The following is a 14,061-nucleotide window of genomic DNA, read 5'->3' on the forward strand; positions in this document are numbered from 1 at the left end:
GCATAATTTCAAGAAGTAAATCATATGCTACCACCAAATCATGTCATGATATCAAGAATAATTCAAACATGCATGATCTAATGCATAATAGAAAAATGCATGATTATGTGCAATGCATGATTTCTTCTGTTATCTTTCATTTAAAAGTCATCTTTCTATATGCATGCCCTATTAGATGCACACAACCTTAAGTTCCTCTTTTTAATTACAGTTGCCCGCGGATACACCAAACGGGTACAAACCCCGAGGTCGAGTAGGTTCCCAGGGTAGCTTAACACACAATTTATATTTTATTATTGGGTTCCAACTTAGCCCTCGACCGATATCAGGAAACAACATCATCCATCGGAACATTAGACCTCCACATCTAATGTCGGGGACACAAGGGACACCCCACGCCCACAAGTGTCACTTCCTTGGTACCATAAACAACAATTGTGTCAAAACACACCACGCCCGGGTAAAGCGGCGGACTCTCCCTAAAATCGTGGGCAAGAGAAGGAACCTCAATATCGGGTTCAGGGGACCAAATTACAGCACACGGAGTTTTTGTATCCTCACAGTCTCCCCAAGACCGGATATCTAAGATTCTCATACTCCAGATGAGATATCCCAGAATGTACATTACACTGTTCTTATTATATCTTTATTAAAGTTGATTCTTTAAGTTCGCAACACCATATGCAAAAGTAAAGTGAAAAACCCGCATCCTCCCTTGCAGGGACCCATTCGGGACTCTAGCCCGTATAAACCACTAGAACAGTGTAGTAATGTGCCAAACCATCTTATGTGGTTCAAGTGATGCAGTTAAAAACATATGTGAAAACAAACCAAACCCACGGCTCTCTAGGTCGATGATGGTCCATTTAGGCCATAGAATGCATCGTATGCAAAAATCATAACTTGCAATGTATGCAATCATACCAACATAATTCCATATGCACATTCATTCATACCATTTTAACAATGTGCATGAGCTTTCGCAGTCATATGCATGTGTAACCATTCATGTGTAAGTGCTTTTATAAAATCACTTAACACACATGCATTCATCCATAGTTTCATAAGTATATGAGAATATTTATGCATGATTTATACATGCCAATAGACTTTGATCCCATATATGCACATGCACTTACAATTTGCTATTTCATGAGCAACACATGCTTCCTATGAGTGGTCCGCACACACAATCACTATACAATTTAATAAGATATTGCAAAATTTAAGTGAACATAAGGTACACAGATATTCAAGTTTTGTGTTCACCATGCCACATTTCATAGCAAATAAAGGAATGCACATTGAACTAAGCATATCAATTTTACCATGACAACTGAAAACACAAAACTTTTATAATCATTCAAATTCAACATCTACTATCCTTAGATTTAGTTGACTGTCCAAGACAGATCGGTTTTACCACTCTCAAAACAAAAATTCAGATTCCAATTGGGTTTCCAAACAGATTTTTTTTTTACATACAAAAAAATTAATTTCCTTTTAGAATCAGATTGAATTAAATATCTACAACAAAACAAATTGCAACAATCATTCAGTTTAGTGTTAGTTGATTATTCAAGACTGGTAAATTTTGTGGTTCTAAAAGAAGTTAACATTTGGGACATCATAAATAAATTTCAATATGTTCAAACCTCCTTTGAAATCTGATCCAGTGTTTATACTCATATGTTTATATACTGATATATATATATATATATATATATATATATATATATTGGCTGATTCAAGAATCTATCTCGAATCTGTCAGCCCCAACATCGGTCAGTATTACTGTTAAAATTTATCAAACTCTAGGTCAAGGAATCAAAACCATATTTTTTTAACTAATCACATGCATCTGAACTTGTGCATCTACATATTTCTCAAAACAACACGCGCTAAACCTAATTTTCTTTTGACAATCTCGTGCACAGAAAAATACAGATTTATGTGTGGTTCCTGTTCACACAGAAAAAGATGACAGGTTTGAGTGTGGTATATGTCGACACACACACAGGAAAACATATGCGTGTTCCAGCTCTCAACAACACATTTAATCAATACTTAAGCAAATCAGCAATTTAAAATCAAGTTTATGCTAACAAAAATATTTCGCCTTTGTTACATATCAGATTCTCATTAACTATTTGATTCACATGAACATTAGATTCATGTAAATCTTGAATAAGTGGAGACCCAACATATCACATTTAAGTAGAAACCCAAAAATTACCCAGGCTTGATACATAACAGAACTCGTGTGAATATTATTTACTTTTTTTTTCTTCAATAGCCTAACCGAGAAACCTTTGGATACAGAATTTTTCCAAGAGATAGAGATTTTAGCATAACAACATGCTGAAAATAAAAGTTACATAGAAATCCCAACAGATCCTACATTATAATCGAAAATCCCCAAAAAGGAATTTCGAACAACAACACAAGGCATACTTGAAATCGATATTTATGTAAAAGCACAAACACCTTACTACCAAAGGTTCACGGTTTGGGGCTCCCCAAGCACCTAAACCCCAGATCCTCCCCTCACGGTGGATTTCCAGCAACCATGCAGCCGAAATAACAAAATCAAACCCCCAAAACAAATTTTTTGTTTTGCTACTCACGGTAACCGCCCCCCCCCCCCCACACACACACGTGTTCGAACCACTCATCAGGAAAAATCCGAAACCCCCAAATCATAGATTTGGGGTTTTAGTTTTAGGGTTGACATAAACCCCAAATCCTACCCTCAAACCCCCACATGGAATCGAACCCATGTTCGATCCCTCACCCCGAATTCGTTAGAAGCACCGTACCTGTTTCTCGACGACTTTTCCGGCGATCAGAGACAATCGTGGCGGGAGCACCGAGCTGGCTGGAGTCGCCCCTCACTGCTGTCGTGACAGGGATGCTCGAGGAGGGCTTCGATGGCAGCAGGTAGCCGGAGCTTTGCCGACGACTGAGCTCCCTCCGGTGAGCACGAAAACGAGAGGGAGAGAGATAAGGGAATCGAGAAAAGAGACCCCCTTTTTTAAAGAGGAAGGCCCGGCGAAATCGGAACCCCCTTCCCTCCAGCGGTTGCCCTTCAAGCCTCCCTCTCTTTCCTTCCGACGATTTCGGTTAGGGTTCTCTCTCAGAACCCTAACCCCCCCCCCTCCCTTTCTTCTTTTGTTTCAAACTTATCGGGCAACCCTTATCGGGTTGCCCCTTTTCTATTAAGCCCTGTTACGCAGGGCGCGGCTCGGGTCCGAACCCGAGACTCGTAACCCAACCCTAAATGATATGGATCCACAGGTTGGATCCGAATGGATCCAACTGTGGATCCTCGGATAAGCTTTAAAAAAATTAAAATATTATTTATTTATGATTATACATATATATATAGAGATATATTAAAATATATATATGTATATGGATCCGGTATATGGATCCCATACCCATCTACGCACCCCTATTAAATAATTATTCTCTGAATTATTTAATTAATTAAAATTTATTGTACTTATACGTACATATCAAATTTACGAGGTAAATTTATTTGGAAAACCCCTTTATGGGTCCTGGATCTGCAATTTGGATCTAGGCCCAATTTGCATATTTTAAAATATTTTGTAACAAAATTTTTCGGGTTTTACAGCTTGAACCCCTGTCTGTTTGCTCTTCTGGCAAGCAGGGCGACGCTTCGGCCTCCCTCGTTGCCTTCGTAAGGCAGGGGCGCAACCCTGCCTACCCTTGCTTTCGGAAGGCAGGGGAGCACCCCCCCTGCCTCCCCGTTGTTTGCTGACACCATGTCAGCAGGGGCTCGTGGCCTTGCCCCTGCTCCTTGCACTTATAGCAGATGCGCATGTGCACGATGCCTCTGCCTCTGCTTTCCTTACGTCAGGACGGCGATAGTGCCCCTGACTTTTCATTTTGGTATTAGCTTGCTAAGATTGTTACTTTTGCAGCTCGTACGACGGATTCCGCTCGCGCTCCGCGACACGAGCCGTCAATCGCGTATATCCGCAGACGATATCAAACTTGCAACTCTCAAAGGTAGGGGAAGATTGCACAGAAGACTTGGACAATTGAATTGAGTTCAATTAACTAAAAAGGACACTTAAATAAATATATATGCATATATATATATATCATATATATTTATATGAGTAGCATTTAACTCAAGGACGCGATTTCGCGATCCTTGTCCTTTACTTTGCCGTCGTGCATCACGCAAAGGTTCTGCGTTGCACTTCTGCTTACCGTCTTTACTTTGCTGTCGCGCTTTGCGCCAGACTCTTGCTTTTGCATATGTGTTGTTACTGCCGTGCTATTGCAGATGACGCTCAGGTTCTCGCTCATTGCATACGCGTTTGAGGCATCCTCGTGGAGGATGCAAGAGACATCTATCACGCCCTTTTGCGACAAGAGTTCAGTCGGGAGCTAGCGATACACCTTCGTCTAAGGAGAGGGATACCTCGCAAGGATCCTGGCTCTTCGTGTGCGCAGTCCTGCAGAGTCGACTTGAGATTTTAGGGAGCTGCGCAAAAGCATCAAAGACTACTCCAAATCGAAGCATTTGGAAGGATATGACTGGCTGGCTTTGCTCGCCTTCTTGGCTTATCTCGGGTGATCCCGAATTGGGGGTTCGAGCGAACTTCTTAGCGGGTGTTCTGTTAAGAAACTCGTATCCCGTCTATCGAGGCCGGTGCCGAGTCATGCGAGACATGTAGATACCCCGATAGCGGATGTGATTCAAGATAATCACATGCATAATGTTGGCACAAGGTACTGTTGCTTCAAAAGATAAAGTAAAGTAGATAAACTTTACATCTTTGTGAAACACTCCTGTTGAGGCTTCTATTAAGGAGCTATACCCCCTTCATCCTAGAGTACTTGTAGTCGTGCACGACACGTCTAGTACTGCGATGATCGGATGAGACGGTCGTGCGACCTCGAACAACACTAAATACAAAATGTTGTAATCACAAGCAAGATGCTCGAGTGGTTTAAAGACCACAACATAGAATGAGTCGTTAGTTAAGCAACCCCTAACGCACCCGTTCGCTTCTGGTTGTCTGTCAAGGGAGAGGACAGATCGGTACAAAAACTCCAATGGACAGGTTGTTAACAACCACCCTACGGGCAAAGATCCAGCCTCCCCAGTCATTGGAGTTAGGGGATAGGGGCTACACAAGTTAGCTCAACACTTCTGCAGAAGTTGGATGCATTCATGGCACTGCTTTTCAGCCTCTGGGGAATCCTCTCTTGGCTAATGCCGTCTCCTTTGGAGCGGACTCAACTAGCTATTCGGGTTATTGAAAATACATAGAATAACATACGCCCGAACTAGTCTCAGTTGTTTCTATGTTTTTCCTGCGCGTACCCACAGGCCTGTAATTATCGAAACATAAGGTCTGTTCACACTGGTCGTGGGTCGTGAGATTCGCTTGCACTACTGATTTGCTTGCACTACTGATTTGCTTGCACTACTGATTCGCTTGCACTACTGCTTCACTTACACTACTAATTCGTTTGCACTACTAATTCGCTTGCTTGCTCGATAGTTCTGTTTGCTACTCGTTGAACTGTGCACGCCTGTCAAGGCGTTACTCTAGTTGGTTAAACTGCTTACGCAGTTCTTTGCGGAGTAATAAGGAGTTTCTCATACTAGTTAAATGCTTATAATAATAGCATTATACCAGTTGCTACATATTAGCATGTGACTCGCTTTATCCTTTGGTCGAACTGTTTGGTGCTTAATGTAGCGTAGCACTTGTTGGCTTGCATCTCTTATGATTGATGTGATTGCATACAGCTCGTAATCTACGAACTGGTGGCAACTAGGATTGATGTGGCCGCTTGTTTTATAAGCTGCTTATATATTGTGATATAACTGTCGTCGTATGATTGCTTATGAATGACTTGTGATGTAATGGTTTATGCCTTACAATTAATTTAATTACTTGTCGATGGACTAAGCCATTTTATGTTCAGTTGTTTTGTTTGGCTGACGGGTAGAGTTAGTTACCCTTCGCCCATAGAATGAACTGAATTGCCATATCTGCACGTTCTTATGTGTCGTTTACATATGCTTTGAGGGCTTATTTGAGGATTGCAATATTCCTTGTGGCAATCATACGATGTGTAGGATTATATGCTTCTGCGTGGAGTGATACCATGCATATTGCTGATATACATGCTTGTGCCCATATTGTGGTTACTGACATCGAGAGCAGTCAACTGTTCGAAGCAGTCGATTGTATAGATGCGTGTATCACCGAGTAGGGTGTTTGTCGAGCACCTGATCTCCAAAGGATTATCTGCGAGGGCGTGTATGATCAAGACCAGGTACCGGCTAGAGTGGTAGATTCTCTGTGAGGATGTACACTGTCCACAAACGGGTAGCCGCGAAGACGGTGAACTCCTGTGAGGAAGTGTATGGTCCAAGACCAGGTATACCATCTAGGGCAGAATTCCTTGTGAGGTTATACATTTCCCAGACCAAGTGATCCGGCGTTGATCTTGTTGTTTGTATTAGTGGCTATTGACCCTGAGAGCGGTCATTTGTGTTGATGCGTGTATCGCAATGAATTTCATTGGATATGGCATTTGTTGGGGACCCGCTTCCCAAAGGCTTCGCTATGGGGGTATGTATGATCAAGATCAGGTGACCCGGTTAGAGCGGTAAAATCTTTGTGAGGATGTACACTGTCCACGAACGGGTAGCCGTAAAGTCGGTGAACTCCTGTGAGGAAGTGTATGGTCCAAGACCGAGTATACCCTCTAGGGCGGTAATTCCTTGTCAGGTCGTATATCTCCCAGACCGAGCGATCTGATGTGGATCTTGTGTTTTTGCTTACCACAGAAAGTTATGGTGAGCTGTGACGATCTCCTGAGATTGTTTGTGATAGCCAACTATGAATTCATAGTTTCGGCTTTCTGTTTTAGCATGATTACATGCAGGACTCATATGTGAGAATCAGATCGTTAGCGATTTGAGTTGGTGATTATGTTTTGGACCTTCTACGGAAGGGTGGGCTTTTCTGAGGAAGTATGACGCCTTAGTGCGTCATAACCGGTGACGGTTAGCCGCGTAAGACTTTGAGAGATGAGGATAGGTTAAGATCGTTCAGGACAAAGCGTTGGTTAGAAGTAGTGAGTGACAAACGATGTCCTGTGTAATGAAAAGAGGCGGAAGCACCAATAGAGCAAAAGTCACTCTTTAAGAGTGACTACAAGAGCCAAGAACACAAACACCAAATGTGCACACACAAAACCTCACAAATATAGGAAATGACTTAAAGTCATAAGTTGGATTTATTGAAGAAAGAGAGAGAGGGGTGTAAAAACCCATACATTTAAGAGGGGAAGACCTCCTCTATTTATAGAGGAGGGAAGCACTAAAAGGAACCACAAGGGGGGCTCCCTTGTAGTCGTTGGGAGCCCCAACGGTCAGAAATCTGACTGTTGGAGCCCCAACAACTACAAGTGTGGGGCCCCCTTGTGGTCATTACAAAAAGGAAAAAAATAAAGAAAAAAGAAAAAGGAAAAAGGGAAAAAAGAAAAAATAAAAAAGAAAAAAGGTACATATGTGGTTTTACAAGAATACCCCTATTGGGTATTTATCTAAATGAGAAATAGTATATATATATACATATATGTATATATATATATACTTATATATATACGAATGTATATATATATAAGTATATATATATATATATATATATATATATATATATATATTTTAACACGCCCCCTCAAACTTTACGGGGAGAAGACCGAAAGTTTGCTAAGGAGGAACATAAATCGTGGAGTTGGAAGCGCTTTGGTGAAGAAGTCAGCCAGCTGATATTCTGAAGTAACATATGGTAATGAGATAGTCCCTCTGAGATATTCGTCTCGAACATAATGGCAATCCATCTCGATATGCTTTGTCCGTTCATGAAAGGTGTGATTGCTGGCAATGTATATCGCACTTTTGTTATCACAGCAGAGCTTGGTAGGAGTGGAAATGAGGACGCCCATGTCAGCGAGGAGACTTCTGAGCCATACGATTTCCATAGTTGTCATCGCCATAGCCCGATACTCAGCTTAAGTAGATGATAAGGAGACTTTCTGCTGCTTCTTGCATCTCCACGAGATGAGAGATTCACCTAAAAAGATACAAAGACCCGTAATTGAGATACGATCATTAGGATTGCCTCCCCAGTCAGCATCAGTAAAAGCAGTTAATTCAAGAGATGAGGAAGAGGATAAGAAGAGTCCCTTTGAGATGGTGTTTTTAATATATCGCACAATTCTCATTACGGCCGCCATATGAACCGTGGTAGGTGCGTGCTGGAACTGGCTTGCTGCATGAACCGCATGAGCTATGTCAGGACGGGTGATGGATAGATAAGTGAGGGATCCAATTAATTGACGGTAGGGAGTTGGATCTTCAAGAAGAACACCATCTTCAAGTCTAAGTTTTGCATTGATAACTTCGAGAGTCTCAACTTTCTTTTCATCAGATATTCCTGATTTGGTACAAATTTCAGCAGCTAACTTCATCTGAGATAAGATGTATCCACGTTCGGAATAAGCCACTTCAATACCTAAAAAATATCGCAAATAACCAAGGTCAGACATATCAAAAGTATCTTTTAGCATAGACTTAACATCATTTACTCCCTTTTTGTCATTCCCAGTGATGATCATATCATCAACATACAGCAGAAGCATAATAATGGAGTCACCTGTTCTTTTCACAAAAAGAGCAGTGTCAGTATAACAAGAAGAAAATCCTAAATTTATTAATACGTTACTAAACCTATCATACCAAGCTTTAGGTGCTTGCTTAAGACCATATAAAGCCTTTTTTAATTTCAAAATTTTTCCATTTAAATCCATACCTGGAGGTGGTTTCATATACACTTCTTCATTTAAATTACCATTCAAAAAGGCATTTTTAACATCAAGTTGAAAAATTGGTCATTTTTTAACTGCGGCTATAGCAATAAGAGCTCGAACACTAGTCATTCGAGCAACGGGGGCAAAGGTTTCATCATAATCTACCCCATACTCTTGGGCATATCCTTTGGCTACCAACCTAGCCTTATACCTTTCCAATGAACCATCACTCTTAGTTTTTACTTTAAAAACCCATCTACATCCGATGGGTTTCTTGCCATTGGGAGGATCAATGATTTCCCAAGTTTGTGCCTTTTTAAGAGCATTAAGTTCAAGTTGCATAGCTTCATTCCAATGAGCATATTGTTTAGCATCATTGTAATGAGATGGTTCATGAAAAGAGTGAAGAGCAAGAAGGCATGCTCGAAAATTAGGCGAAAAAGAATCATAAGAAACAAATCTATTTGGTATTTTGGAAATCCGATTTGATCTTCTTTGAGAAGTCTCTTCGGTGAACTCATTTTGGGAAAAAATTTCAAGGGCACAAGGAGGATTCCTTTCATTTCTTCTAGAGTAGACTTGAATTTGTCTTGAAACATTTTCTTCAAGGTTTTGATCATCGTTTGGATGTTCAACAAGATCTTCACTAAGAGATTCATTAGAATCAATATGATCATCTATGATGTTTTCGTTAGGCAATAAGTCAAATAAGAATGAATAATCAATATTTTCATTCGGTTGGTGCGAAAAACCACTTTCCTCTTCAAGGAATGTGACATCTTTAGAGATATAAAGCTTATTTTTAAGTATGTCAAAACATCTATACCCTTTTTGTTTTTCGCCATATCCCAAAAAAATGCATTCAATAGCCCTAGGGGAAAGTTTATCATTCTTGTGAGTTAAAACAAAACATTTACATCCAAAAAATCTTAGTCTTTTGTAATCGGGAGACATATTGTAAAGTTTTTCAAATGGAGAAAGATTTTTTAAAGAGGACGAAGGGGTCCTATTGATAAGATATGTAGAGGTTAGAACCGCTTCGGCCCAAAAGGATTTTGGAATGTTTCTTGAGATTAATAACGTTCTTGTAGTCTCTATTATGTGCCTATGCTTTCTTTCCGCAAGTCCATTTTGTTGTGGAGTGTTGGGACAAGAACGTTGGTGAAAAATTCCATTTTCTTTTAAATATTTTTGAAAATCATTGGACATATATTCGCCTTCCGAATCGGATCTAAGAATAGATAAATTTCCCAAAAATTGGTTTTTGACCATTGCATGAAATTCTTTGAAGAAGGAGAAAACTTCGGATTTGCGACTTAGGAAGTAAATCCACGTGAATCGAGTAAAATCATCAATAAATACCACATAATACGAAAAACCTCCTTTAGATAAAATAGGGGAAGGTCCCCACACATCGGAATGAATAAGTTCAAATGGCCGAGTGGTAAAGTAACTTCTTTGTGGAAATGGAATAGCTTTAGATTTCCCAAAAATGCAATCTTTACAAGTCATGTGATTGTCTTTACAAGTATTGTTCAAAAACGGAAAAAGAGACATTTTTACAAAATTTGGATAGCCAAGTCTCTCATGCCATATTCCAATACTTTTGTCTTTTACAAGATTGCATGATGCCTTAGATGGGAGAGTCAAAAAATCCATAAAGTAGAGGTCACCCCTTCTATGGCCTTGCCCAATCAGCTTCCCTGACTGGAGATCCTGCACGGTGCAATCCTTAGGTGAGAAAGAGACTTGGCATCCATGATCGGTGATTTGAGATACGGAAAAAAGATTTAGATTTATTTTAGGAACAATTCTTACTTTAGGAACAAAGAAGTTTTTGAAATCAAGAGATCCAATACTTTCAATTTTTAGTGATGTACCATCGACCGTTGAAACACAAGAAGATATAGGTTCGGAAAAAATATTTGAAAGAGAATTTTTATGAGATGTCATATGAAAAGAAGCAGCGGAGTCTAGTATCCACATACCTGGAGGAGATGAAGAGTAGGCAATGGCGGCCCCGGATGTTGAAGGAGAAGTCTTGAGAAGATGTTGAAGAACTTCGGAGATGTGATTTAGAGTTTCTTTGATATCTCCTTCTTTGGTACTTTCTTCCTTCTTTGGAGAAGTTTCCCCAACCACGGCAACTTTACCTTTGAGTTTTGGACAAGCCGGTCTAATGTGACCCGGTTCATTACAATAATGGCATATTATTCCCCTTCTAGGCCCATTGATATTTTTGTTAAAGTGGAGAGGTCTATATGCTTTAACATTTGATCCGGGCCTATTAACGGCCAAAACTTCATCATTCCTAATGCTCAAGCCAAGTCGAGTTTCTTCTTGACATACCTCGGCAAGAGCGTCTTCAATAGGTAGGGCTTTGCTTCTATGGAGAAGAGATGCCCTCACTTGTTCAAATTCCGGGCGAAGTCCATGAAGGAATTGAAAAAAGTGCTCCTTTTCAATTTGTTCCCTTCTTAGTTCAATGTCTTGTGGAGCAACCCATTTGGGTTCAAGAAGGGCAAGCTCATCCCAAAGAGGAGTTAGAGAGCTAAAGTAGTCCCGGACATTCATATCCATTTGTTTGGTGGAACGAATTTTTTCTTGGCAAAAGAATTGCCGAGCAAGATCCTTTTGGGTATACATACCCTTAAGAAAAAACCAAGCCTCATTGGCTCTTCTAAACTTGGCAATATTGGCACAATTTTTAAGATCTACGTTGTTCATAAACCATGCCAAGATTTTGGCATGGTTGCTTTCCCAATCCTCGATTTTGGATTGATGTTCATTAATGGCTTTGATGCGCTCATCGCCATCTAAAGCCTTTTCAACTTCATTTTCAATTTTGGTAAGAACAAGAGAGGGTTCGGGAGTAGTCCCCATAACAAAACCCCAAAGTTTCTTACCTCTTAGATGATTTTCCATAGCGGAGGCCCACATGAGATAGTTGGACCCATTTAGCTTGAAAGAGAGCTCCACTTTAGAGTCACGTTCCATCGGCACCAAATATACTTCCTTTCTTCAAAATTTTGAGAGGCACGCTTTCCAAGATGTCAAAAGAGAAGCCCAATCACCAACCGAGCTCTGATACCATGTAATGAAAAGAGGCGGAAGCACCAATAGAGCAAAAGTCACTCTTTAAGAGTGACTACAAGAGCCAAGAACACAAACACCAAATGTGCACACACAAAACCTCACAAATATAGGAAATGACTTAAAGTCATAAGTTGGATTTATTGAAGAAAGAGAGAGAGGGGTGTAAAAACCCATACATTTAAGAGGGGAAGACCTCCTCTATTTATAGAGGAGGGAAGCACTAAAAGGAACCACAAGGGGGGCTCCCTTGTAGTCGTTGGGAGCCCCAACGGTCAGAAATCTGACCGTTGGAGCCCCAACGACTACAAGTGTGGGGCCCCCTTGTGGTCATTACAAAAAGGAAAAAAATAAAGAAAAAAGAAAAAGGAAAAAGGGAAAAAAGAAAAAAGAAAAAAGGTACATATGTGGTTTTACAAGAATACCCCTATCGGGTATTTATCTAAATGAGAAATAGTATATATATATACATATATGTATATATATATACGAATGTATATATATATAAGTATATATATATATATATATATATATATTTTTTAACAGTCCTGATGGTGATTAGAGGACAAGCTTGTTGCGTAGTAGTTCACTGCTTACGATCAAATGGATCGTATGCTGCGTTGGTCAGTTGCACTGCTTACTTGCGTTGAACTGCTTACTTGCATTGAACTGCTTACTGTTTGCACTACTTACGCATTTGCACTGCTTACGCGCTTGCATTGCTGACTCGCTTGCACTACTTACTCGCTCGCATTGATGATTCGCTTGTACTACTTACGTTTTTGCACTATTCACCTGCTTGCATTGCTTACCTGTTTAACTGCATATCTGTTTTAAACTGCGTAGCCTACTGAATTAATTATACTTAATTCAGTTTTCTGTTAGTCTCTCTTGTGCACCTACTAGTTTTTCGCGAAACTAACTCATTTTATGGGTACAGGTGATGATTAGGTACACTACGGGCGATGGCGCGATTGCAATATGGCTTCAAGACTTCTTCTTCCTGCTCTTAGCTCGCGTCCTAGACGCTTGGGTTTGTATCAGATTTCCTTTAGGATATCCGAATCTTGTGAATTTTGGTTCTTTTAGCTAACGTGCCCAAAGTTGTGAGCTTGCCTTCTGATTTATCAAAGAAAAGTCTTCCGCTGATTTCATAAACAAACTCTGAAGGAAAGAGATATTTCTAGTCTCTTGCCTGTTTTTCTGAAAAGGTTCGCAAGTTTGAAATTTGGGGCGTTACACCTCCGATAGAAAGAATCTCCATGCATGCATTCTTTATCTAAATCTATTTATTAATAGGGCCGGACCCCAAATAATGTGTCCCTACACAAATCAAGTGCCCAAGTAAACCACGTTTGTTTCGTCAAGCATTAAACTAGTACCTACATTATAAGTAGTGACTCTATCCATACAATAATGGATCAGATGTGTTCATTATATGGATGTGGTACAAACAAAAAACTCAGTGTCTGATTAGAACCTTATTAAAAAAAAAGATTGGCTTTGGATTACAAAGAAAACATGATCTGAACCATTGACACACTGGAGCCAGGTTATCATAAGAAAGTTGGACATATGGATTAGAATCAAGTAGATCCAAATGTTAGACAATTGTCATAAACCAGAGATTAGCAGTATTGAGGTTTGAAGTTTTATAAATCAATCCAATCTCAAGTTTTCCCATGTGAGATCCACAAGGTTCTGCTTACCAGCTCTACAAACCTCCAGCATTTTTAGGTTTTATATACAAATCCACTTTCCAATGCTCTTGAATGGGATGTAAGTTTCCACTTGTGGGTTTTACCGACTCCTTTGACTTTTCAGTTTATAAAGTCATCGGTGGCATCCACAGTCCCACTTTCCAGTTTAACTAATAATCCTTCATTGGCATACTTCCCTCTCTTTTTTTAAGTGAGGTTAAACACATAAGTTGAAAGTCTCTCTCTCTCTCTCTCTCTCTCTCTCTCTCTCTCTCTCTCTCTCTCTCTATATATATATATATATATATATATATATATATAACTTGCAAACCATGATTACAGGCTGATAGAAACCATAATCACATCTAAAACCATAAAAGAGAACAAAATG

General features: G+C 39.9%; 1 protein-coding gene across 1 annotated transcript in view; it reads right to left on the bottom strand.

Annotated features, from left to right (window-relative positions):
• The window catches only part of LOC149816819 (protease Do-like 8, chloroplastic), a 94,968-nt gene that overhangs the window by 41,610 nt on the left and 39,297 nt on the right, over positions 1–14,061 (bottom strand). The gene's annotated exons all lie outside the window — the stretch shown is intronic.

This window comes from Nuphar pumila, chromosome 14 (assembly GCF_984573655.1).
Source record: "Nuphar pumila chromosome 14, dmNupPumi1.hap1.1, whole genome shotgun sequence".
NCBI lineage: Eukaryota > Viridiplantae > Streptophyta > Magnoliopsida > Nymphaeales > Nymphaeaceae > Nuphar > Nuphar pumila.